This window comes from Gymnogyps californianus, chromosome 3 (assembly GCF_018139145.2).
Source record: "Gymnogyps californianus isolate 813 chromosome 3, ASM1813914v2, whole genome shotgun sequence".
In the NCBI taxonomy this organism is placed as follows: domain Eukaryota; kingdom Metazoa; phylum Chordata; class Aves; order Accipitriformes; family Cathartidae; genus Gymnogyps; species Gymnogyps californianus.
The window spans coordinates 41,449,279-41,474,353 of NC_059473.1; the positions used below are offsets into that span (position 1 = coordinate 41,449,279).

General features: G+C 39.4%; 1 protein-coding gene across 1 annotated transcript in view; it reads left to right on the top strand.

The window, feature by feature from the left end:
• Positions 1-8,393: 8,393 nt before the first annotated feature.
• RGS7 (regulator of G protein signaling 7) overlaps positions 8,394-25,075 on the top strand; it is a 262,407-nt gene continuing 245,725 nt past the window's right edge. The window contains exon 1 of the mRNA XM_050893035.1: positions 8,394-8,412. The gene's annotated coding sequence lies outside the window, so the exon portion shown is untranslated. The remainder of the gene's footprint in view (positions 8,413-25,075) is intronic.

Here is a 25,075-nt window from a genome sequence, read left to right on the forward strand (position 1 = left end):
TCCCGCCGGTCAGGGCTGCGGGCCCGGGTGTCCTCCGCCCCCTGAGGCGGCGAGATGTGGGTAGGGGAGCGCCACGGGCTCCGCTGTCCCTGCGCGCCCGGGCTCGGCCGGGGTAACCCACCTGCGGAAAGGGGGAGGCGTGTGGAGCTGTGTGCCCTTGCCGCGTTTGAGTTGGGGCGTTGTTGTTGTGGTTTATATTTATTCCGGTGGACTGCGGTGCCTTGCTGCAGTAAGCGCGGCCCCGCAGCGCTGGCTGAGAGTCCTGCTAGAGGATGGGCACCTTTGTCAAGAGATGTAGGAAGAGCTGCGGGGGGGGGGGGGGGGCCTCACCGCCCACGCTGCTGCTGCCGCCCCTTCGCACTGTGAGGGGTAGGGAGCAGCGTGCAGTGCAAATCTGTAAGGCTGTATGGGCAGAGAGGCGACATATGCAATAGTAGTTAAGTAAGAAGAAGGAAAAATAACATCTGTTATTTACCTTCTGCAAATGGCTGTGTTTTGCCTAGACGTATGAGCTCTCTCTCTAAAGCACTTAGGTAAGCTTCTTTCCACAGTCAATTTCTCATTTACGCAGATCAGAAACAGTATCATGAAAATCGGAGCTTGGAAAGAGTTATTTACAAGAAATAAATTAATTCCACTGTATTTTGAGGTTTTCTGTATGTTTTTCGAATAGTTTTCCTGTCTGGATATTTGCTATAGATTGTATCTCACATTTGAATTGTGGCTGACTGAAAAACAGGTATTTATTACTTACAGTATTATGGGTTTCATATTAGAACTGAGCAGGGTTTTTTTGGAGATGCTTTATTCATCAAAAAATGTGCATTTGCTTGTTTAGTAGTTAATTGCAACTGCATTCTTTTTGCCAAATGGTTTCATTTGGGAACATTTTGGGAGCTGCAGCGTTGCTGGCTCACATCGCTTACAGAAAAGAATCTGCTTTTTCTCTGTTCTGGGGATGCTCATCAGAGAACTGGGAGCAGATTTTTTGCGTTTGGCACAGAAGTCTTGGAAGGTGTCCTAACTGCTAGGCTACTCAGGGAACAAAAGATATTTCTGTCTGTGTGCACACAGCTATTCATTTTTATCTGTTAAGACTGTTCTACTTCGCATAATAATACAATGGCATATAGGCTGAGGTGTCCAATGGGAGAAGCATAGTAACTAACCTGGAGAATCAGTTTTTCCTCTGTCTGTATAGGTCACCAGATATTTACATATTATATACTAAACTGGACATCTTCAACAGGAAAGCTCAAGAGACTTCTCCATTAACTCACTGTATGACATCATTTAAGTCCTAAAACTGATGGTCAGGGTATTTTTGGGATAGGGCTTGAGGGTGGTTGTTGCTCCTTTGTAAATAATTGCTTACTCACTACTGCTGTTCTACTTTAGAACAGGAAAGATTGGTAACATCATTTTATCTCCTTCCTTCTTTTATATATCTTGTATTATAATGATTGGGATACTTTTACAGAAGGTTACATCACCTTATCCTTTGTTGTGCCCAAGATATCCTTTGGAAATGCTAGGAGATAGAAACGTAATAAAGTCACTTGGACTGAAATTGCTTGATCTTCTGTAGAACTACAAGTCTAAGCAAAGTATGCATGCAGATACTCCTAAAATTTTTGTTTTGGGAAGGTTATTGCTCACAAAGAACTGTTCTTGCCATCTGCCTACTTTCTCCCAGGATTGTTTGCAATTCTTCTGTTGCCTCTTTGGATGGAGCATGTTTTACTATTTCAGATCCTTCTGAGGAAACTGTTTATTGTCGGAACAGAATGCATTGCAGTTTATTTGCTGAAGTGTCTAAGTTTAATGATACTGGTTAAATAATACTAGTTTAATAAATAAACTTAGGAGTTTGCAGGTCTCGCATGTTTTTTGTCTGTTTCTGACAGTCTGTTTTCAGACAAATCTTTTGTTCTCATCTGAAGTTAATAGAAGTTGTGAAGCTGTCTGTAGTGACTGTTTATCTGGATTCTAAAGAGGAAAAGGTAGGTAATTTAATTCTAAAGGGTTGTGAAGTTAATAAAACAGAAAAGCTACCTTAGCTGTTGTTGCGTATACTGTGGCTGTATGACATTGCCTGAGCTGGAAGAAGAATTGATTTTCCTTATCAATAATTTAACATCTTTAAAATAAGCTTGAAGCTCTTCAGAGAATTAAGGTTTGGCTCAAAAATGTTTTTGGCTTCAGATTTGATACCAGCTTGCTTAACCTGATTTGTCATGTATTGTAGACCTCAATGCAGGAAGGAGGGCAGTCTTATTAAAGTTATAAATCTGTTGTTCCTGTAAAATGCTGCTTTTATTTATACAAGCCACCAGGAGCCACTTTTAGAAAATGCTAGGAGATAAAAACTAGTAGAACTGCTGGGACTGAAGCTGATTGATTCTGGTGCACGTGAAGATACAAACAGTATGAAGAAAAGTGTAGAGTCAGCCATAACCATGCATAAAATATTAACTAATAGGAATGCATATATACGTATGTATATATGCACATGTGTATAAACAGGTTTTTTCCATTACCTATCATGCATTTGGTTTACACAGCCTCAAAGATGATGCCATCAGATATTCTGTAAACTAGGGTCATATCTATATGTGCTTCTGTTGCATACTCTTGATGGGGGATGCTAAGCCTGATCTCAAACGTTAACTTCTCACATCTTCATCTTCTGTAATAGAAACTACTTCAGCAGCACTGGGACATATATTCCAGAAACTACCTCACATGGCCTGTCATTACTTAAGATTTACACAGCAGTAGTAGCAGTGCAAGGACAATGAAACTGGGGCCTTGTTATGCAACATGCTCTAAGGCCTAATGGAAGTTTTTACTACCTGAAAACCAAGGTACAACTGGAGGGTGACAGCTGGTGAGTGAGGGGGAGAGAGTGACAAGCTGGTTCCTGGTCAGTCAGGGGCAGTCGCCACAGTTGGTCATGTACTTGCCTTTCAGGGGTTTACTGTCCACCCTATGGTAGAAGGTTAGTTTTGAGGGGGGACGAGCTGAGGCTAGCTTCACTGACGAACAAAGATGAACGTATGGCTAAAAAATAGATCTGATGAATACAGTAGGGCTAAATATTGGAGGGACTAACAGATTACATTTGAGAACTTGGAGGAGAATAAGGAGGCTAGTGAAGGGGTGTGAAGAAGTTGACAATGAATTAGAAGGTGATTCTGGTAGCAGTGCTTTGAAGTAACGTAAGGGAGACGTGGTGGTTGGTAGCAGTGCAAGGAAAGAGAGAACAAGTGTTGGTTTGCAGTGGTGAGAGCCTTACTAAGATTCACGTAGCCTAGGAGGCTAAACAAGCTTAAATATCTGAAAAGTTATGGAAGAAAGAGCCGTAAGAGGCTTCATAGGAGGAAGGCAGTTGGAGGATCCTTTCACATGTGGCGTTTTAGCTCATTCTACTGAGATCTCAGGGTGAGGCACTTTTCATGCAAGTCTCTTCTGCAGTTACCTAATTGTTAATGGTTAGCTGTACTTTGAGATTTTGTTGTTGAGTTAGGAGATAAAATTTGATCATAAGACTAATAAATTTTTTTATAAATTGTCTTATTGTATGTGTGCTGTAACATAAGTCTATATGTGTAAAAGGTGGTAGGAAAGCTGAGTATTTAAGATACGTAGGAAGGAAGATCTTGGACAATAGCTGGCATGTGGTCTTCAGACTTCTGAAACAGGAGACTGCGCTGCTGTAATTTATTAGAGTTCCCTTTTAATTTTCTTGGGTTTTGAACCCAGAATGTTTCCTTACACGAGAAATACCCCTGCTTAATATATTTATAAACTGACAGTAAATTTTTGATAAGGTGATTAGTACAGTCTGTTTCTTGCAGCACATGAAATTGGGTAGAAAAAGTGACTAACACTTATGCTAGATATTTTGGGCTTGATAAAATAAATTGTTTTTGCAAATATGATTGATGCCTTTCAAATATTTGTAGTGTGTTGAACTTTAGATATTAATGGCAAAAGGGAAGTATGGTTAAGATTATGTAATGAAGTGTTCATTTCTGCTTTAATACTGGAAGGAGTAATACAGGAGGTTTTGCAAAAATAAGATGAAAAAACACATTAGAACTCTTCACAGAAGAAAATCACTATTATAAATATAAGGCCCCCACTATTCCCTTAAGCTTTTTCTGTTAATGTGTTTACTTAAAACCGCTTGATAAATCTACACCCTTATTCACACATTATGCTAAAAATGTGGCTATTTAGAGAATGTGATCTGACTTGTAAAGGATATTTTTTTCACCACATTATGGTTTTGCACAATATGCTTTAAGTGGTGTTTGCAGAGTTCTGCTTGCAGTGGTTATGCTGATTGTATGTCAGTGTATTAGGTAAAATGCTAGCCCTCAGGGAAAATAAGTACTGGATAAAAATTAGTCTGTAGGGAAACCTGTTAAAAATTAGTATTTCAGAAAAAAAGACTACAGTTGAGAAAACACATGTGGCAGGTTAGTCAGCAAGAATAAATCCTCTGAAGTACAATGCTGGCCTAGGGAGAGATTCCAAAAAACATGGCCTGTTTTGATTTAAGGCCGTGATGTATCTGAGGTGTGATATGGTAAAAAGGAATTACTTGCTTCTAAGTTGGGCAATGCCCAACTCACTGCCTGACTTGAAATGCCAAACAGAAGTGCTTTACCCCTTTTTACATTACTGCTATAGCACTAGCTAATGGGGCAGACAGCCAAGTGGATTAGGATTCCAGAAGTGGGAGTGTACAACAAAGAAATGAGTTGAATTTCCTCTGCTTTTTTTGTCTGTTTACTTCTGCTAACAAAAGAATGCATAGAGAGAACTGATGAGAGCCCAGGCAGGAGAGAAACTGGAGCCAAATGACAAATTATGGATTTAGGAGATTGCTGGAAGATGGAGGGTTCCTGGCACAGGACTGCTGGTTCTGACCATTGTGCAGAGCCCAGCGACATACCCAGAAAGTGTGGGTTTCTAGCACTTGTAAAAGGCTAGATCTAATTGTGTTAGGCATCATTTCCTGTCAATTTTTGAAGGTGTAAGTGAAGCAATAGGTATTGAGAACTGGTAAAGTCTTTGTTAGAGGATTTTATAGACATATACATACATATTCATAAACTAAAGCTATATATGTAATATATATTTACTATATATATAAATTTCTTACATATATGTATGATAAGCATACTTAAGGAGTAATGGCTGTGTCTTTCTGAATGTCCACATTTTTAAATCTCTTTAGATACCTCTCTGTCTGAAATGTGGGGTGGCGGAGCTTGAGAATGTGAGATGCATAGGATCCATCCTCTGTTCAAGCAATAACATTTGTGACCCTTTTTATGTAAATGAGGAGATTAGATTTTGCATGTCAGCATGTGAGATTCCCTTGGCTCAAGAGCCATTACCCATCAGTGCAGCCAGCCATAAGTGTCCTAAACAGCGTTCAGTCACAATACTTGATTTTTTAAGTGATTAAGGGAAACACTTTGTGTATTTTTAGTTTATAACCACTTAATTAAATGTTTTCCAATTCTTTGGAGGAGGAAAAGAGGCAAAACTTGGAATGTATTTGTTTCAGTCTTCTCACACAATTCTTCTTTTATCAAATATAAAGGACAGCCTGTAGGTAGCAGGGCGGTGGGGAGGGAAATCTATCTTCTGAGCCTAAGTTAGACCACCACCCTCTACATCAGTGAGACCTCCACTAGTACCCAGTTCCTGAGATCATATTGAGATATGTGAATGAGACACAAAACTGTATTCTGAGCCTCTGGTCTTGTTTTTTAGATTGACAAGTAGACATCAAGTATAGAAAGAAAATCACATCAACCTCTGCTACTGAGCTTGTTTATTTCCTGACACTACTTTCAGAACAGATGGGACGTAGACATGAAAAGGCACAAGAGGTAATCGTCAATAATTTGTTTAGAAATAGGTCTGAATTACTTTGGCTCAGTGGCAGAAGTAATAAGTTCTTTAGGTGCAGAATTCTGGGCTGTAACTCACAAGTTACAGGAGCTGTGGTTGAGGCCAGAAGTTTATCATCATCCCTTGAAACAACACAAGCTGGCACTGGAACACAAACCACTTCCATGGATAGCTAAACTGTGGAAACTTGGCCTCTTCTAGCTTAGGTGACAGTTGGGTTCCATGGGATCCAAGAACGTAAGAGTTTTGATCAAACCTTTTCCTGAGGAAGAAGCAGACATAGCTTCTCTTAGTCTTTCCGTCCCCTTCCCTGGACTTCATTGTCTAGTTAAGATACTGTTTGTGCTGCTGCTTCTCCTGTAGTAGGGAAATTCTCTTTTACCTGAATTACTATTTTTGTAAAGTTGGTGGGAATTTAATCTCTGAATATTGTTCAATATTATGCTACTGCAGTAGAGGTGGGGAGACAAACCCAGGTTTTATGGATTTACTGTGCCCAAAGTACAAGGAAACACTTGTCATTAATGAGTCCTTTAATGTCTAACAGAGGGCCATAACCTGCCACAGTTCCATTTCCAGCCACTTGAGTGTCTTTCCATGCTGTGCTCTCCTTTCTTGATCTCTTGGTTAAGAGGACTAAAATAAGAACTAGTGTTATGCCAACACATAGTAAATAAAATACCTTAATGGAAGGCACAGGAATGACAGATATGAAAGGCAAATCAAAAAGTAGTATAGTTCTCTGTAATAAACGACAGGTTCTGTGGAAAAAGGTGAAATGTGATTTATTTGCTATTGCAAGTTTGGTCAGTATAAATAACTGTATAGCCATAATAGACTTCTGTGTATCGCTTGGTATGTTGTGTTTCAGTGTAACTAGAATAAGCACTAACATTGAGTTTGTTAACAAACACAGCTGCTTATTAGCAAGTTCAGATACCATTTCTTAAGAGTTTCTGCTGGAAAAAATGGTTGGAGATGCTAGAAAGGGTTATTTTACACAACTGCTAAGAAAACGTATGCAGCCCTTCAGAGTGAGTGTTAGGTGACTTACCTGAGATGTAGGACACCTGCATTTAGAAAGGTTTAAGGATGTCTTCCTCATCACTGGAGGTACTGTGCAGCATAGTTTTGTAAACTCTGGAGGAAGAAGAACAGTAGGGGGAAAGCCAGCTCTTAATTGATGGTTTGATCCAAACCACTGTGGTTTTTTGTTTGGGTTTTTTTGGCTTAGTTTAAAAAAAAAAAAAAAAAGTGGTTTGTGCAATTACATGGAATAACTGTTGGGAATTCTGTCTGGAGAATTGCCAGAGGAGTAGAGCTCTCAACTGCTTCTGCAAGTTTTGGGAGAAAGGTGACTGACTCTATTAGAGATGTTGTTATTGCTCCTGCAAGACGAAGGACTGCAGCAGGAATCAAGACACCAGGGAATGAATGTTACCCTAAGCATCACTCCTCAGTGTTGTGGTCAGAAATTGCCCCTTCTTCCAGAAGGTGCAGTAGTCCAGACGTGCTACAGAGTTGTTGCATACCAGCCTTTGCTGTTCTCTGGCTGTGTTCGTGTTTGCAGTTACTGAGATAAGAACAGGTAACTCTACTTACAGATGTAGTCTCGAACTAATTCTCACAGAGTTGGCTGAGATGAGCTGTAGGGACTATGCTCACCCCCTCTGTTTCTTATGCTTTTGGGCAATTTCCAAGGATGTGGTGGTGCTTTTTTTCCAGTAGATACAAAAATGAGTTCTAAGTCTCTACTGCAGATGGAGCAGTTATGTTATTTTATGTAGTACTAAAAGGTTTCTAAAATTACTTAATAAAATCAATGATGCAGTTTCCTGCTTGTGTCTTCATGGTCAAAACTAATCAATGGATCAGAGAAGTTAATATCTTAATGTTTTTTCTGTCAATAATCCAGATGACATTGTTGTACTTACTTTCAATACCAGGTACAAACATTGAAAACTGTAAAAAAAAAAAAAAAAAAAGTCTCTTAACCTTCTCCCTTCTTGATGGCATTTTGATCTGGTCACAGTGAAAACAAAGGGAAGATAAGGCATAGTTCAGAACAGGTGTGGGAGTCAGTGGGAGCACCTACTTCCCTTTGAATGATTTTAGCCTTCATTGGGGAAATGTGACATGCTTGGGCGAGGGATTCTTGTCCTACCACCTACTTTTTTGTGCTGACATAATGCCTTGGGGAGCTGTTCACAGAAACAGAAGACTGAAGCAGTATGTTGTAAGAAATTCAGGCATGTAAGCACTGTATTGGACAATAAATATAAATAAAAGTAGATGGCTTTTGGATTATTATGGGGCTTCCTTTTACCCCATGGTAATATGGTGCAGCCTAACTATTTTCCCAGCTGTGGCTGTGCAGCTGATTAGAAGCAGCTGTTAGAAAAGGCAGTGCCCAGCTGCTAGGGTTAACTGTGCTGGAAGGGCTCCAGAGCTGCTGTTTGTGAGGAGCTACAGCAAGTAAGTGTGTGTGTGTGTGGAGAATGTAGGGCTTCTCCTGTGGGAGTGGTGAAAGAGAAGAGGGAATAGCTCTCTGTTGTTCAGTTTCCTGTTCCTGAGTGGGGATGTCTTGAAGAAAGTGCAGGTGGGGTTTCCTAGCTCCCCTTGTCTGGAAAGAAGGAACAGCCTGTAGGAGAGAGGAGCAGCTGTTAGGGAGCTCTAGTCTGTAGAGACACGGGTAATCCTCTGGTCTTCCCAAAGCTGGCTTTGCACTTTGCTTCCAAGTGTGTCTAAGCTCTATCTAGCTAAGTAGAAAAGGTCTATGTTGAAAAAATAAAGCATAGGTTAACTTTGCTCGTCAAAGAGTGCTCTGGATAATGGTTGGTACTGCTAGCCAGGTATACAGTGTGTGTGGAAAAATGTGAATGAAGATTATCTGGGTTTCCGCATCCTCCAAAAGTTTTGCAAAACCCAGATGTTCTCTGTTGCATAAAACTTCAAATATTTCCTCTGGAAAGGGAATGAAACATTCTTTTAGCTACCTGTGGTGTTTTTGGCTTTAACCAATAAAGGGCTTCTCTGTCTTATCTCATGAATGATTTAAAACTGGTTAAATATCTTTTGAACTTAAAGGGTGTATTACTGTTACTGTTGTTAAACTCTTTCCCTCCTCTATTTTCTAGGGATGGCATGGCCTTCTAAATATTTTTTGGGAAAGAATCCTCAATTTTCCTCAAATGTTTCTGTCTTTTTAATGCTGTTGTCTTCCCTTTTTTTTTTTTTTTTTTTTAATAGCTTGTCAGGGAGATCTCCTTGAAAAGTGTCCTTGAGTAATAATTCTATCTTATTATTACTTTTGTGGTATCCTATTCTATTGTCCATAGTGGCTAAGATGCTATTGTACTTGGCACTACAGAATCATAAGCTAAAGAGAGACTGTCCTAGAGACTTAGCTGCAGAGGATGTATCCTTCAATAGCTGTCTGGAAATTCACTTTTGTTTTTCGTGACTAGTGTTTTCTATCTCCTAAATATTTAGCTGCTCTTCATTCAAACTCTGACAGTTACTTGGCTGGATTAGTTGCTTATGCACACTTTCTGTTTGAGCTCTGCCTCTTGCTGTGGTAACGATCTCAGGTGGTGGTGCTTCTGCAGAGTATAATTACCTGGTAGCAAAGTTCATACTGTCTTTGGTGCTGTCTTTAGCAGTTACAGTTCTGTCCCTACTTCTCTCACCTCCTTGTTATATAGGATGATACTGTCCCTAACTTTATGTACATGTGTCTCTTAACTCAGCCTTCAGAGCTTATTTGTTCACTGTTGATTCAAAGTGACAGCTGTGCTATCAATCTGTTTGTCAGTTTTTTCCCCATTTGGTGTGCTGGAGTATGCTTTCCTTCCCACGTATGCTCAAGGATGCTGCCTGGCCCCTTGTGCTCTGCAGGACCGCTGCACCTGGATCAGAAGCTGAAGGCAGACTCCGTTGGTATGAGCGCTTAGTGTTTCAATGGTAAAACTCCTATCACAGGAAAGTAAACCCGTGGTAGAGAATTCAGGCAAGCCATGTTTGTAGACTTGGGACAATTCATATGTAGTGTTCTATATCTGCAGTGTAACTGGCAACAGGCATGTCACTTGTTTCAGTATTGTTTGACTTTCTTCATTCTGGTTACTGTTGAATTTCAGTATTTGTCCTTGCTGACTGCCACATTGCTGAGTTTGACAGGTTGTTGCCAGAATTTGAATCTGCTGACATAAACTTTGCATATGTGTAAGCAGAGATTCAACCAATCATTGTCCTGTGTCGGGGTAGATCCTGCTTTGTGTATAGTAGAAGATTAGGAAAGGCTGCCTTTTTAGAGAAAGAGGACAGCTATATCTGATATTTATTTGATGGATCTTTTAAAGAGTTGATTGTGCCAAAAAATACAGCACAAAAATATCCCCTGGGTGAGGTGTACATTAGGTTGAAATATTGACGCAGTGAAAAGTAACAGTAGTTTTCCTTATTTAGATTGCTTTGTATTTGTACAAACTGTAAGGTAATTATTTCTGTAAAAATAACAAGTCAGTCAGCACTTGATACTTACCAAGGAGCCGTGCTATTTAAGGATGATAGAAATCTTCAGAGTTCCTTGAACAACCCAGACTGGAACTGTGCAAAATTAGCATTGTGTTGAACTATGTGTCATGCTTCTACAAAATGCATAAATTACTCCCAATGAATCTTGCTATTTAAGTCCTGTCTGGGCTAACTGTGTATTCCCTGAGAACTGGGAAAGAAAAGAAAAATTTTCTGCTTCCAGTATCAATCATGCTGTAGTAATTTTTAACTAGCATAAAACAGAGGCAGTTGAAAAGCGAAACTTCTGCATCAGTGAACCTGTGGTCTTCTTCAGGAGGACTGCCTTTTGTAGGCCTGGGACATCTGGCCTTGCTGTAGATAACCACTATTCTGATGAGAGAGGTGGGTAGGAGAGAGAGCTGCTGAAAAGAGCTACCTGCAGGTGGTGGTGGTGAAGTCAAGTATTTTGCAGGTGTATGTTTCATGCTGGTGACAGTGGTACCAAGAGGATCAGACACCATATGGATTTGTCAGGTTATTTAAGAAAAACCATCACACTATGTACGGAATTGGGAACATGCAGTAGCATCTAAATAACCTCAGGAACAGATCAGTATGTGTATTCTCAGTAGGTCTTCAGGATGCTGCTTTGGGGGTTACCAAAAAGCAATGGAGAAGGTGACAGAATAAGCCATTTCCTATAAAATGGGAAGTCAAGTTCAGAAGTGAAATATTTTCTGTTTCTTGAAATACAAAGTTTTTTTAATATAAATTAAGCCAGATGTTAATGTAGAGTGGGTTGTGCATGAGATAGATTTGCTCGCTATAGCATTCTTGTCCACTTTTGATTTTTTGGATATGAGAAATGAGGAAGGCTAGTGGCAGGTTGGGGGTGGTAAGTGCTAAGTCTGGTCTTGACTGCAGCGTATCCTTGTAGAGGAGGCAGCAAATGGGCCTCCATGTTCGGAACAAATCATAAAGCAGAAGTGAAATACAGTCAGTACATTTGTGTGAGGTGTTTACTTTGAGGTAATATTTACTTATACAGTGGAGCATGCTCCTCTATTATACTACAAAAGCACACCCAATAAGCCTGCTCTGAAGGGTTCTTTTTTTTCTAAAGGTAAATATTTTGTTGTATGTGGGGGAAGGGGAAAAAGGATGACTTATCTAGGAGACAAATGTGAGCAACAATGCGAGGCAAAATCTTGATTATCAATCTTCCCAACGATTTCTGATTGCATTGATTTTTTTTTTTAAACTACTCCATGTACGTCATAATATATCTTTGATTACATATCAGCATATGTGGTGATGTTGCTACTGTAGTTCTCTGAAAGTCCAATGAACAATTACAACATGAATTACTCAGTTTTTCCACAGTGCTTTTTGCTTAAATGCAGGGGCATATAAAATTGAAGGAAATCCAATTAAACTTGGTAGGCAGTTGCTAGTTTAAATTGGTTCAAAGAAAACAATTGGAGAGAAGATTAAAAAAATAGTAATCAGTAATGTTGGAAGTCTTACTTTTTTTTTTTTTTTTTTAAAGTTAGCATGAAAAGACTTTGGGTCAGCATTAATGATTCCATGTGAGAGTCAGTTTGGTTTGAATGTCATTGAAGATTTTCCTCCAACTTCTGTTCCCAAAAGGCCTAGATGAATCAATTTGAAGGTGATACTGAGTTAAAGATTAATAGCAATAGAGAGGGAAATATGGTGGGAGATGGGGTGGGGGAAGGGTTAACTCTAATGTCTTACAGGCTTGACTTGCTAGCTTTTAGCGGTTAATTTGTAACAAAGAATTTTATGAAGTATTGGATTTCATGAACTACTTAACTGTTCCCATGTAAACTTAAGCCTTCATTCTTTCAGCCTTTGCAGAATACCTTTAAAAGTCTAAATCTGTATAGGTGAAGAAACGCTAAAACCAGTCTTTGGTTCATCAGTACAAAATGTGATTCACCACAATAATGTTTCTATTTTCTTCTTAGAACAAGATAATGCAGGATATCAAGTTTTTGGGTGGGTAGACAGTCTGTAGTGATATCTAAGTCAATAGTGCAGAACTGTACCAGCTGACCTTAGGAAGATTTGAGAATTGAGTGGCTTTTGGCATGTTTTAGGAAGGGCTTAGAAATACTTACCTAAGTATAAGGCCACGGAAGTGGCCTGGGTTTACCTTACAGAATGTTTGCTTTCTAAAAGTTAGATGTCTAGCCTAAGCTAGCTCTCTAGCTTTCCTCTATAAATGACGGAAAGAAGTAGGCACCTTCAGAGAGCTGGAGCAGATAAGTCCACCAAAATGTGACTGACAGAAAAAGGTAGATGAGAGAAATACTTTGTTTCTTTATGTCTTTCATATATTCTTACAGTGAATCATTAGGTGTGAGAAATTCCTTCCCTGGGTCTTGCAGGGCATGGCACTGATAATTCTGTCGCACAAACTTTAGGATGATAGTGCCTATAACCTATCTTTCCCACTTAATTTAAAACATTTTTATAGATACTGTTGTATTAGAACTGCGTAGAAATACCTGCAATCAAATAACCTGCTGAAAGAAAGTAAGGATTTCCTATGAGGATCTTCTCTTCCATGATGTTTTCAAGTATTTCTAGCATTCTAGTTAGTAATGTGGATCCTCTGTTCTTAGTCAGCTTTAAGACTTTTTTCAAATTATGCTTATTAAACTGGAGTTCTTAAGTATGACTTATTGTGGATATTTTTAGTAACAAATCTCACTGAACTCAAGAATGCTACTTTGTGAATTAGATCTTAGCTGCGACCTGTAGTCTTAGCTGAAAGTAATTAATAAAAAAAGAAAAAGATAAGACAACCCTAATTTCTGTAGAAGATCTTAGGTAGAATGAGAGAGGCATGTAAAGAATTTTGTTCCGGAGCAGCAGGAGGAAGGCTGTAGCAATTGTGTGTTGGCTTCACCATAGAACCATTACCGGGGACAGACAGTGTTCAGCAGTTCAGCTTATGAGCTAATGATATAATCTAAATTTACTCCTTTATAGTAAGTAAAAATGAAGAGTCCAAAGGGGGGAAAAAAGATCTTAACACAAGGTTAGTGTACTATTAGGTTCTGTTACAAAGTTTTGCTGATTGAAGGCTCTGTATTTAGGGTTGTACTTGAGGGGAAAAAATGTTGTTGTGGGTAGTAAAAAATGATGTTGTTTGTGGCATTCTAGTTCAGACTGTGAATCCACACAGAAAACCCCATGCTTTCTCCCCCATAGTCCTAACTCGCTTTTTTTTTTTATGTGGCCCGTTCTGAATATACATAGAAGCGATATGAAGAATCCCTAACCAGTAAATCCTTTGGTATTAGATCCCAGCCAAAACTTTTGAATAGCGAAGTCTATCTGATATGTTTTCATGCTGGCTGGGGTTAAACCATGACATCTGTATAAGTAACTCTAAGACTTTTGTGAGTCTTTAATTTTTACTTCAGTGATATATGGTATATAATAAAGCAGCTTTTCCTGTTCAGAGAGGGAAGACAGTCTTTAGACGTTGCCTTTTGTTTCCAGGAAGAAAGTATTTCTTCTTCAGATAAATAGTTCTGTTTATTTGCTTAAATTACATTTTTTTTCTCTCCCGTCCTCTTCAGCTTGTGAGCTGAGAGCTCACTGGGAAATGTGAGATACTATCCTCCACCAAAGTACACTAGAAGGGCTTGTAGGACTCTGCAACAAGTTGAAGACTTTGCTGCTTAACCCAGACAGTCCAAGCATGTAGAAAGTCACCCTTCTGTCTTCCTTGTTCTTAGACTTGTCATATTTTATCCATATGCCTAAATCGATTGTACAGCTGACAAAGGTACCTCTGTGGACAAGTGACTACAGGATTACTCAGCAGTGTAAAACAGTATCTGTCCTTCAGATCCATGTACAATCTGTCTCTCTGCCTACACACCAGCTCTCACTTTCGTTCTAGCTTCTTTCCCTGTTCCAGTGTCTACTGCCTTGGATTCTCAGTTCATGCCCTTTTGTTAGGACCAGAGAGTTCTAGTATCGCTTTCCTCTTAAAACTCCCTCATGTTTTTGAGTTGGCCTTTCCAGGAGGAAAGTCTTTCTTTTGCTCTTCATCCAAACCTGTTCCTCTCCATCTCTTCTGGAAGCTCCATATGAGATACACAATTTCCTTCTCCCAAAAAGACAGTGGTTCAAAATGTAGGATCTCTGGCCTCCAGCTTGGCTCGTAACAGTCCAAAACAGCAAATGCAGGGAAATGCCTGATCACGGCAGCCTTCACCATCTTGGTGAAGACTTCAGAAAAATTTAGCCTAGGACCAACACCTTTTGTGGGAATAAATTTAGCCCAACAGTTTTTGGTAGAGTTCTAAGCAACTTCAGCACTTTTAAGAGAAGTGTTAGACAGCTTTAATAGATGATATTACCAGCCTTTTGTATGCTTGCTTATTCATCCCCTTTCCATTGCATGTTTTACCTTGGCAAGTGAATCTTGTCAGTACAATTACATCATGCTGTAGAAGTCAGGAGGTTTACTAACGCATTACAATTTAACCGAAACAGAACTGGGTCTGGGTTCATGGAAAGGAGAAACTATAGTCTGAAACAAATAATTAATTCTTCCAGCAAGAACAACCGAGAACTATTTTTACAAGACATTGAGCACATACACTTCTAGAGAGCCGCGGACTTTTCAACATGGCAGTGCTTGCCATACAATCGGTAGGAGGGATACCTGCTTAAATTTGGAAATGAGAAAGAATATCTGTACTAAACTAAAAAAGGTTATTTTAAGTCTGGAGCTCTTGCCTTTGTGATTTTCAGTATTAGATGTGTTACTTTCACAAACTGTTCTAGTTCAGCTTCTTTCTGCTCCCATCTTTTTTTAAAGGAGTGGGAAGGAGTCGCACATCTTTAATGCATCTTTAATATGATAGCCTGAAAACAATTCTAAGTAGAGTATTTGCAGTAACTGTGATGAATAAAGAAGCTGTTATCTTAAACATTGTTACTTTTGTACTGCTACATCACAAGATCTCTCAGGGAGAGCTCAGAAAATGTTGAGAGCACAGTCTTTTTCAAAAGACCTTGCTTATAGGTCCACAAGTCAGTTGTTCAGACACCCACATGATGTGATTGTATTTCTCCTTGTGCACTAACTGGAATAGGGCTGGGGTAGGGAGCAATAACCAGTTTATGCCTTAAGACTATGCCTATGTTAGGAAACTTAGCAGGGCTAGGGGTTGTGTTTCAGCACTGTCCAGTGATTCCATATTCAGTGAGTTTCGTAGGGTGATTTTCACCTGAGGCAATCATTGCTCTTTCTGACAGTGCCTTGTGATGGATAGCGTGGGCTAGTGACCACTTCCAATAGGCAATAGGGAAGAAGACCCCCTTGTTTTGAGGGAGGACAGGTTAGCCATATGGATGCAAACTGTTGTGCCACACTTCCTCATAGTAAGTGAATGGAGAGTAGCCTCTTTCATTTCCCATAGAAATGCAGTTCTGCAGCCCAGTAAGACAAGGACTTGGTGATAGCACTGAGCTCTTAAAGGATGCAAGCGTGACAAAAATTGGAATTATTTTCAGCAATTGAAGTCTCAGCAGAAGCATCTTGGAGGAGATGGCTGATATCTTGAGTCTGTAGCAGTATCCAAATGCTGTAAGAAACAAATGTGATTAAAGTTTGAATTCTCCCAGAATAATAATGATCATGAAACAGTCTGTCTTTTATTTAAACATTTTTTAATTTTAGTTTTTTAAAAAGCTAAATGGTCTGCAAATAGAGAATGGAGTGTTATCTGTAGCTTTTGAACTCATAAAGCTCAGGGAAGTCAGTGGAAATTTTGCCTGAAGTTGCTGAAACAACTTGAAAAGCAGCTGTATATATAAACCCACCTTCATCTAGCACTGATATTCAAGTGCTGATTAGTGTTCAGAAGTACCAGAAAATAACACATTCCTTAGAGTTCTGGTTTTCCCTACAAAGTACACTAATTATCTGCACTTGAATTTAGTAAGAGCGTCAGGTCTACTTTTCAATCTTTTAAAGTCCAAAATTAAATGATGAAGAGAAATGTTAGAGAAAATATCCAGTGTCCTTTTCCTAAACACTCTCCTCTTACTAACAGTGCTCACTAATCCTCTGTTAGGGTTTGTATTGAACACTGATTTTTGAAAAGCTAATACTATTTTCCTGGAGAAATAGCATTTTCCTGACAGCCTACAGAAAATCCAGGTGTACATAGTTTGTGGAATGTGTGAAAGCCCTTGCCTTACGTGCTACATATCTCAAAATACAAAGCAAATGCAATTTTTGGCTTCAGAAATAATACATCTGTTTGAAATTGCTCATGTTTTGCTGTATTTGGGTCTTTTACAAGCCCTTCTTTCTAGTTTCTTTCCCTCATGCAAAACATACTTCTGTGATCCTAGGAATACCACACCTAGCTTTTTTGAAAGATGAATGTGTCCAGAGAGAAATGCCTTTCTGCATGCTAAAGCTGTTTTCTCTTTCTCTTACTGTGTCCCCACCTCCCTTTTTGGCAATATAATCCTATTTTATGTCCTTTTATTCTGTTTTTGATCTAAATGTACTTGACTTACTATGTGTCAGAAAAGTTTTTTACTACTGTACCTGCTTTAAATTCATGGTCCTAATTTTGTCTCTAATCCTTCATTTGCTTACTTCATACCTGCAAGTTTCTCAGTCTTATTTTGCTCCCGATGCCAGAGTGTCTGTCTTGGTGCTATTCATCAAGTAACATACCAAGTCTGTCTTTGTTCCCATTTGTGACCTGGGGTTATTGCACTCTTCTCTCCCATAGTTACCTCCTGTATTTGTATTAAATGTCTCTGTTGTGTTATGTATGTGTCAGAAACAAGCTCCCTGGGTTCTTAGGATGCCTCTGGGATGAGGTTTCAAAGAAGCCTTGTCAGGTGGGATTCCTCAGGGTCAGGAGACCAAAGCCCCTTTTCCTTAGTGTACCTTGGGGAGCTGAGTTTTCTAAGGTCTTTGCCGTGAAGACAGGATTTTGAAAGCTCTGGAATTACCAGGCCTGTCCTCACTTCTCAGGCGTCCTGCTGTACAGGTCAGGAAGCTGTGGCTGTCCTGAGAAAGGCTTCTGGATTTTTCTGCGCTTTGGGAAGGTGTGCCTTGCTTGGAATCCTGTGCTGATCCTCTGAGTGCTCCTGAGCTCCTGCCTGGCTGGGTGGCCTGGAGAGTCAGTATGCCTGTACGTAAAGTATTAAAAAAAAAAAAAAAAAAAAAAAGTGCAGGATTGAGAGAAAGAGAGCTAGACAGAGGAAGGAAAGGATTGTTGCTGTCTCAGCACTGGAACACTGTAGCTGAAGGGTCAAATTCAGGCCCCAGTGAGCAGGTTGGACTTTGAATTCACTACACAAGAAATGAGTTTTCCAGGTCAGTTAGCGTCTCGCTTTCTGAAGCCAGTGTGTTCCTAACGAGGGAAAACAACACAGGAAAGGAAGACGGTAGTTTCTTGGCAACCCAGAACTGACTTATGCTGCCAGCATCATAACTAGGAGTTAGAGCCCTCCAAGGCTCTGTAATGGAGGTGTTTCTCTGATAATCATGACTACTTTCAATCTTTTCCCCATCTGTCCTGGTTTTGGCTGGGATAGAGTTAATTTTCTTCTTAGTAGCTGGTACAGTGCTGTGTTTTGGATTTGTGTCAGACTAATGTTGATAACACACTGATGTTTTAGTTGTCACTAAGTAGCGTTTATCCTAAGTTACGGATTTTTCAGTTTCCCATGCTCTGCCAGCAAGCAGGTGCACAAGAAGCTGGGAGGGAGCAGAGCCGGGGCAGCTGACCTGACCTAGCCAAAGGGGTATTCCATACCATGGAACATCATGCCCAGTATATAAACAGGGGGGATTTGGCCGGGAGGGGCGGATTGCTGCTGGGGCATCGGTCAGCAGGTGGTGAGCAATCGCGTTGTGCATCGCTGTTTTTTTTTTCCTTGAGTTTTATTTCTTTTTTTTTCCCTTTTTTTGTTATATTCCTTTTCATTACAATGATTATTATTGTTATATTTCATTATTATTATTGTTAGTATTAGTTATTAAACCGTTCTTATCTCAACCTATGGGTTTTACCTTTTTTCCCCGATTCTCCGCCCCATCCCACTGGGAGGGTGGGGGGAGCGAGGGAGCGGCTGCGTGGTGCTTAGTTGCTGGCTGGGGTTAAAACACGACACCATCTCTTTGAGAAATAAATCAGGAAGATACTGTAGTTTATCTGCTTGTCCTGGATATAACTTAGTTGCAGTACAGCAGAGCAAATAGAAAGGAATTCTTTGCCATTTTGCCTTCCTGAAAGAGGTGTTTTTGCCATAGCCTCTGGCAATTCCAGAAAGTGAAATCCTTTGTTTAGAACAAGACACAGCCAAACAAGGCCCTGGACCCAAACCCTTGTATTACATCGGACTGGCATAGATAATAAGAACTATGTAAGATTGGTGCCTAAAGGTGGATGCAGTAAATGGTGTTTGCTTAACAAGTGAATGGTGGATATGCTTGATTATTTTTTTTCCAAGTCATCTAATTTAATTTACAGAGGTGAAATACTAAAGTAGTACAGTTAAAACTGATAATAATTACAAATCACAAAGCATTTGGTGACTAGAGCAACATTAACCTGCATGAGAGTAATGGAAGTATGTTTCTTTTAATTAAACACAATTTTAAAAAGTTAAAGATCTGAAAAAAAATTAAACATGCATTGTGTCCCACTTGTGATGCCCTAGAAAGCTCCTTTTTCCATTCCTTTTTTGCTGCTTCACATGTTTAATTGTAATGTTTTAGATACTGTTCCAAGAAAATCTGCAAAAATACTTTATCAACATTAAGTGAAGCCAGTCGGACTTTACCATGTGCTCAGGTTCCCTTGTTGGTAGGGGTGCTTTATTGGGCTCAGACATCAGTGTTGCATTTAAGTGATTATTTCTGTTTAAAGGGAAGAGATATCACCTTTTAAATGGCCTACTGGAACTTTTGAAGATCATACCTGATTTCTTGCCTCTTAATTATGGTGCTATTTTTTTCTGGAGATGGTTTCTGTAAGGCTAGTTTAGAGATGTTTTAGAGCTACGTGGTTTCCACTATGAAAATAAATTAATAATGTCTTTTTTGGCAAGCAAGCTGGGTAAAGAAGGATCTTGGCATATTGCACAAAAGATAGTGTGTTGAAACAGCAAAACTCCTCGCTTCCTTGTGCTCGTGGATGATGCTATGAATATTTGATATCAGTAAATACTGTGACAGCATTCTCGCTTTTAGGATGTAGGACAGTGGTGCTTTGAGGAGGAAGGAAGGGCCTGTGAGGTGGGCCTCTCTGTTACTTTACTAAGCTTTTGCTGCTGACTGTACCTCATTTCTCTGGAGTTGTAGGACTTACTCTTAGAGGATTTTTTTCCCAGAGTGAGTACTGCAGTGTAAGTTTGGCTGCTTTGACATGCGGAATCATTGCCTCAAAGCAGTCTCCTCTCCGCACCCACAGACTGCACTACTGAGTGGCAATTCTTTGCTTTTCTGCAGACTGCAGGAAGCAGGAATCAGCATTGTGAACAAGGAGGAGGAAGTGTGACTTCTGTCCTCTTCATTTCACCGTGAATTGCTGGCATGGAGAGGTTATCCAGGTAGCATTGCTCAAGTGCTGGGTAGTGAAATGGAGAGAGGCCAGAGTGAAGAGGACTATTGTGGATGCAGCACTAGTATCCTGTGATGACAGCATTATTACCTGGTAATGTTTAGAATGGAAACATTTTCATGTTACTGTTAAATTGCCCATCATCAGTTCAAGCTCATTACTTTATCCTCTTCTTGCTCTAATTAGTGAATGCTGGCCTTCCATTGTCACAGGTGCCTGCATACAAATTATTGCGATATTCTGTGTACCCTCAGGGATGAGGTTGGGAAGGACAATTGGAAGCTGTATTGTGACTGGCAAAGCAATGTAGGCATTGATAACGTTAGCAACAATATACTGGAACATGCTTCACCAAACTGAAGTGACATTTAGTTGGCTAAAAAAGTGGTTAGGCAGGGATGTGTACCTACAATTCCATATCTGCAATTTGCTTCCTGGATGTGAGTCTCATGCCTGATGAATCTTGCTGTGAAAGCGATTGTTACTTTGCAAGATACTATCAGTCTAGATTGCAAGGTTGGTTCCATATTTCAAGGTCCTTCCTCTTAACGTGTTTGCAAAGTTTGATGTTTTAGGAGAATGAAAAATACTTCCACTTATGAGAACTGAAATGGTAATATGGCCATAGAAATTACCTCCAAACAACTCAGAAATGAAACATGAATTCAACTGAGTAGAGCTGTGGCTGAATCTGTGGGTCTAGCCATCGGTCACTTTCGAACATCTGCTGCACGCCAAAGGAAGTGTCTTGATTGCTGCTTTTCACTAGGTGAGCTTTTGGTCTAAGGTGAACTAACTGAGCTAAAGCCAGATTTCACTTCTGTTAATTCTTCCACTATCAAATTGTTTGAAACAGTCTGAGCCAATATGAAACCACTTTCTCTGATGAATGTGTGCTAGATATAACTGCATTATAATGACATAAAATTATCTATTGCATATATTACATAGCCACAGTCACGAATGTAGAACAAGTAGTACCATGAGGCCAAACACACAAGTTAGATAACCTTTGCATTAGCATCCTGTAGCACTCTCAGATGAGCAAATGCTGCATAGGAGAGAGAGAGTGTGTGAAAGAAACTATGAACATTGCTATGAGTTCATAACTGTAAATTTCAGTTCCCTCTGCCACATAAAAGCGATTTACTTAGGTTTTTGCAGTCCCTGTTGTGGCTTTTTGTGCCTTTAGAGAAATCCCTGAAAACTATTGTGGCTTAGACTAATAAATTAGTTTTTCATATTTGGCAACCAGCCTTGTTCCTTACTAGCTAAACTTATTCCTAGATACAAAGCCATGCTGTCCCTGTCTGAAACTTGCTCAGAACTTGTTCCCTCATTATTTGTAGTCAGGAAGTAGATGGTACCAATTAATTTTAAAGACTGGTTGTCCTTGCCCAGTAAGAGTGGACTCTTTTTGCTCTGTACCTGTAATGCTCTTTGCTTTTTTGTCCAGTCTCCAAGTATTTTGGTTCCCTATGACCCCCTGAACCTTACCTTCATTTTCTTTTTGTTGTCGAGATGAAAAGCCAAGTGCATTCTTCTTTTCTGTAGTGCTCAGATTTTCTTTTTTTCTTGTATATCCTTGGATTTAGTTTTCCTTTCGTTAATTTTATCCTGATAATCTAACCAATTTGCAGAGAAAATGGGATAAATCCTTGCTTTCTGAATTATCCTCCTTGCTCCCTCTCTCTCATCCTAGTCCATCCTCTTCCTTTACCATTGGCAGCTGCACAAGTTTCATTTGGCATACAGAGTCATTGAGATTGTGGAATCTGATTTCAGTCTGCTTCCTTATTAAATAAGTAGTACTGTCCTCCCCCACTGCGGAACATTTTTCAGTCTGGATGTATTCATGCTACCTTCCTGCCTTGACTGTCATGACCTCTTTATTCACTTGTCTCCATCTCTCTCTCTTCTGTTATCCAAAGGCTCGTGACTAAATATCTTTCTCTCCTCCCATACAAGACAAGTCTTTATATTGTGCAAATCTTATGCTGGATGCCTGATTCCCTTGCATAAAATTTTAGTTCCGTATCTAGGCACAGCAAAGCTCTGCTTTCTTTAGCCTCAGTTTATTTTATTGCTCCTTTCTGTCTCCATTCTCTTGCAAAAAATAAGGCTTAAACCATTGCTATATTAGGGGGAAAACAATTTTTTCATGCTAAGCATTTTATCTGTCAGATACCTTATCAGGCTTCACTGTCTGCTTCTAGTACTGAAGTAGAAGCTAGTGACAAAGCCAACCGCATATATCCTTGTGTTTAGCAGTTCTTTACATTAGAGAATGATAGTGTGCACAGTAACAAAGTTCAGACATTTTGGAAAGAGAGTACACAAAATTAGATGTCCTTTTCCACGTCTTGCATCTTTTACTTTCCTTCTACTTCTTGTTTTACCTCACTGCCTGGCTATTTCAGGCTATGAGCTCTAGGTCAGGGTTACTTAGTTTTTCTTGCTTGCAAAATGGCTTGATATTATAGTATAGTTTAAGTAAAGATGCGTGTTTCTCACTGACTCCCAAATATTGGAAGATGAGGCAAGTTTTATGATATCAAAGTTTTTGTAAGGCTTTTCTTGACTGTCTAAACTGTTCTGGCTGACTACTTTGAACATCTAGATTTATTGTTGTTCGAACTCTTCTTCCTAACCTCTTGTTATGATTTTAGAGAGAATACAGCCAAATTTTTTTTCATAAATATAATTGCTTTCTCAGCCAATTGTTTTGAACTATACATCTGCACTTTGGAGGTTTAAGGAAGTTTCCTTTAATATTTGAGAAATTGTATAAAACTTGAATGTCTGCTAATATTCATGTAGTCTGAAGGGAAAATCTTTGTTGATAAGGGGTGAGTTCTGGGAAGGACTCGAGTTTATGCTGTGGTTTGAAAAAACCCCACACCCCTAGTTTATGGTTCTATTACTTTTTTTTTTTTTTTTTTTTTTTTTTTAATGGGAATCTTTAGCCAACATAGACACCTGCTTATTTGCTTTTTGTAATTTTTAGTCCCTTGAGTTTCTGGAGAATTTAATTTTTAAAAAAGCCCTCCTTTCAGTCTGAATGCTATGTAGAGTTTTAAAACAATGAAAAATCCATTTATTTCTGTGAGGGAATAACTATATTTATTGTGTGTACTTGGATATAAATGGATGTAGATCGGTTCAGTTTGTGATGCACAATCAGCGAATTGATTCTGGCTGATTTAAACCTTTAGAAAAACAAAGCGACCTTGGGGGGAAAAAAGCTGTTTGATTAGATTATCTGTGGATGTGAGGCAGGGAATTCGTGAATGATAGAGGGAACTTCAAAATGAAAGGTGGGGGAAGGAAAGAAAAATGATGAACGAAGCCTGTTAAACTGCTGAGCTCTCTTTTTCTCCAGTGCATTCAGCTCAGTGAATTAATGAGATTAAGTCACATCAACCCTGATTGCTGGAAGGACTGAGCGAAGTGGGGAATTTCAGGAGTAGCTTGCATAGCCGAGTTTGGCACTTGCAGGCTACCTATGATGGCGTGGTGCTACCATTTGAAGCTATTTCCTGACTTGATAGCTGCCACAGTTTTTATTATTTTTGTGGTATGTGTAAACTTAGCTTGCAGTTAAAAAGGTATATTGAAGAAAAGTTATTTTTTAATACGAGAAAACACCTGTGACAACTGACAAAAACCTACAAAATTCAGCAGGTACACTCTATTTTTTGGCATTTACCTATTTGTCAGAAGCTTCTGGAAATTCTGTCTTTGTGTAAACAGGAGGAGATCAGATATACTCAGGGATAATTTTTACTTTTCAAAATTTCTCAGTTTCTCCCTGATTTCTCTTTATGAACTTCTTAAACGCATCTGCCACTTCCCCAAAAACGATTTCAACAGCTTGCAAGAACTCCCCCCTGCTAACTGTGACCAAGTCCTATGTCTCATTCTGTAATTTCTACCATCGCTTTTGAGCCTTTTCTTTTTTCCGTGTTTTTTCCTTGTTTTCTTTTGCTGTGTTATTTTCATTTATCAACTCAATTCTTTGCCGCACAAATTATTCCTCCAGCTAGTTCTCAGTGTCTCCCGTTAATTCTGTTATGATGTCTTTCAACAATTAATCTGTTCTGGTCTGTAACCATGGCATTCTCATACATGGTGCACTTTTTCCCCTCCCTTTATAGGGCTTCTGTGTCTTCCTTCCTCTAGTCCTTTCATGCCAAAGGATTCTAAATGAGTGACTTATTCCTAATTAATCCTTAATAAGTGGCTTATTCTATTTTGATCTGAGCAAATGCAGTCCTATGAATCAGGCCCAAGAGATTTTCTTGAGGAATAAAGGGGAAGGGCCAGTTACTTGGTTTGTTAGAGTTTTTTTGTTGTTTTAGCCGCAAAACCCCCCCCAAAATACTATGGGGGTTTTTTTGTTTGTTTTTTGTAACCTGAAACTACTGTCAGGTCGAACTAAGCTAAATTTACAAAACCACAGTCACTGTGTTTTCTTTCCCTGCTTCATATAAACTTCCTCAGTAGCTGGACACTCCTACGTGAGGTATGCAGCATCTGAAGATATGGATATTAACCTATAAATCTCTCATCTTTGCCTCTCAGGAGAGTGTCATAAATACCAAGTAATAACAGATGCTGAGAGCAGTACACCCTTATTTTAAATATTTTATGTGAAGCAGAGACCAAGTGTCCCATTCTGCAAATTCTAGGTTTGTTCTGTGTCAATAACGTTTTTACACAAAATGGAAAAGCCTCCCCAAGAGCTGTTTTGGGAGTTGGGAGACCAGGATTCAGAACCTTGCTTGAGTCAAGGATATTGGTATGATGAGATTCAAATCTGACTCAAAACCCCATCTTTTTTTCTGGAGTTTAGTTCTATTCCTACGTGCTTGCTTGATTTCTCTAGTTGGTAACTTAGAGGTAAGATCATGAGTAATTAATTTTGAGTCTTCCAGGCAGTTTATAAGGAATACAGTGTAATACGTCCC